The sequence below is a fragment of the Heterocephalus glaber genome, unplaced genomic scaffold (assembly GCF_053883595.1).
Source record: "Heterocephalus glaber isolate CG9 unplaced genomic scaffold, H.glaber_assembly_v1.0 deba00001594, whole genome shotgun sequence".
Classification (NCBI taxonomy): domain Eukaryota; kingdom Metazoa; phylum Chordata; class Mammalia; order Rodentia; family Bathyergidae; genus Heterocephalus; species Heterocephalus glaber.
In genome coordinates, this window is record NW_028258369.1 from 17,274,374 (window position 1) to 17,276,906 (window position 2,533).

Consider the following 2,533-nt stretch of genomic DNA (forward strand, 5'->3'; position numbering starts at 1 on the left):
AGATATTTGGAATTTGTCTCGCTCTACCTGTCAACCTATAAAATCTTAAGTTATCAAAAAAAATCTTAAGTTATTGTATCAGTCCAGGATTCAGCTGCACTGCTTAGAACACTTGCAGATGTCCTCACACAGGCCCCATAAGAAAACTTGGGGTCTTGCAAAAATTTCACAAAAATGTGCAATGAAACACTCTGTGATAATTGGTGAATTGGTGAATCCCTGCTACTTCCTCTTCCAACGAACAGTACGGATGATCTGTCAGGACACTACCAAATGTAAAGAATACTTACTACAAGTACTAAATACATATTGGTGTTTTATGATCACACATGTCAAATAAAGGAGGAAATATAAAAATTACATAATTACTAATTACACACAAGCAAATAAGGAGTCCAAACAAGGAATGTGGCATCATGTTAAATGTCTACACAGAAGAGATGGAAGAATACATTGTGCAAAAAAATGAATGGCCTCAGGTGTTGAGAGACCCAATACTCATTTACCAAAACTTGAGATCATATGGGATGCAACAAGGAATGATCCCATTATCATGAACACAGTTACTAGCAAATTTCAAAACAAATCTTTCCTGGACAAGAGAGTTCTATTAGAAGAAACTGAAAAGAGAATGTGAAAAGATAGATATAAGGATACAGCTTAAACCACCAATATGCTTGGATATTCCAGTTTATCACACATACTGTTAAAAGATGCTCCAACTGTATCGGGAAATGTTAATTAAAATTAAGCTAAGAATATTGTCCAAATAGCCCATACTTTATATAATACCCACTTGTATAATACCCCATGCTTGCTTACCATTAAATTGGAAAGACCACAATGATGATACTGAATCAGGACACACAATCAATGCCCAAGTATTCACAGATTCCACATATGTTTTCACTGCCAGGAAATCACTGTAAAATCATGCACACTTGAATTGCTATAGCTCTGTCATTTCTCATATGTCCCTCTGGAACAGAAGTTGGTGCCTGTACGGGTCAGGGACACCATCATCCTTGAACATTGAATATAAAGATTGCATATCCTGTGCTGTGAGATGGACCCACATCTGCACTTTCCTGAGGATCACTAGGGTGAACCTTGAGGGCCCTTCGAGGCTCAAGGCCATCTCATGGCCCATCACAGCAGTGCACATCATGGAAAACCAATCTGGCTTATGTCTCCTTGTATTGCATATCTGAGCAACTATTACTTCATGGTCCACGTACCTGGATGCCTCAAGACATCCAGGGCAAAGTCTTGAAAGACAACGCTTATTTTCTGGCACAGAGACGTGCAAATCCTACTTGGGTGCTATACCAGGCAGAAAAACTAGAAATAACATGAGTCCAAGCTGGTGCTTTGACAACTGAAAGGAGTAAATGAACACTACAGGTCAGGAGTGACGGAGTAAAAAATGATGCTTAACAGTGGTACTGCAGAGACAATCCGGCTTGAACTATGTACCTGTCAAAATGAGGAAGAAATATAAGAGAGATCAGAACATCCATAAAATGCACATTGGAAAACAGAGTCTCCACTAAGTGAATGTGACTCATGAGTCCTTACCTGTCATAGAGCCCAGAAGAAAAGACAATGCTTAACATAATCTTCACAAAAAGCAATGTGGCCACACACACTGAGATACATGGGACAAACCTGAAAAGAGAGACACAGTGATGTGGTCTACAGTGTGGCATGGCCACTTTATGAGCTCCCTAGTAATGGGGTAGGTGGAGACCAAAATCTCTTGTGGATCAACTGATTATTGTGATGGGAACCTAAGGAAAACATAAGGCAAAATTTCTTTGAGAATACAACCCACTCTGCTGGGACACCTGAATCATTTATCTTCATCTGCACCTTGAACATCTATTAAAAAACAATGTGAAGCCTACAGATATTCTCACCTAAAGAAAAAGCGAAATATAACATCTGAAGAGTTCATTCTTTGATCACTAAACTATAACTAAAGGGGTAAGTATTTAGATTGGGCCAGCTCACCCAAAATGAAGACCTAGGTATGGGGAATCCCCCACCCAGTTGCCACATATGTCTTCTCTGATCAAGTCCCGGCTGTCCACTCAGAGTCCTGGGAACGGCTGAGCGATCCATCATTTCCCAGCTGAGCATCTGCAAGCCAAGCTTGGTCAGAAGTCCTCGGGTCTGGGACGCTGGCCTCACTTACTGTTCTGTAAGAAACCAGATGATCGCTGCTGGGATCTAGGCCCACATTCACACTGACCTGGTATGCAGCAACTTTCCACTTGAGCACCTCCTTGGCTAACAGGCAGGTTTGGACCCCTTTCTGAAAGAGAAAGGGCCAAGCGACCTAAGGGGGTGGTGATGGGGAACCTGTCTTCTCCTCTGCCTCTGCCTGCTCATTCCCTGGCTCGTGGTATCCATTGGAGACCCAGGCCCACTGCCCACAGACTTACTACACCTGTCCAATCCACGGCCCAGCAGAGAAGTGCCATTCTCCCTTGTGGATCCTGGCCCAAATGGCAAACTGACAATGGACAAA

At 42.2% G+C, this 2,533-nt stretch overlaps 1 long non-coding RNA gene across 1 annotated transcript; it reads right to left on the minus strand.

Annotated features, from left to right (window-relative positions):
* Positions 1-359: 359 nt before the first annotated feature.
* LOC110346983 (uncharacterized) lies at positions 360-2,185 on the minus strand. Its single transcript, XR_002391291.2, has 3 exons — positions 2,014-2,185; positions 1,579-1,668; positions 360-1,476 (listed from the first exon to the last, which is right to left on the minus strand). It is a non-coding gene; the product is annotated as an uncharacterized LOC110346983 (long non-coding RNA).
* Between the last annotated feature and the right edge of the window lie 348 nt (positions 2,186-2,533).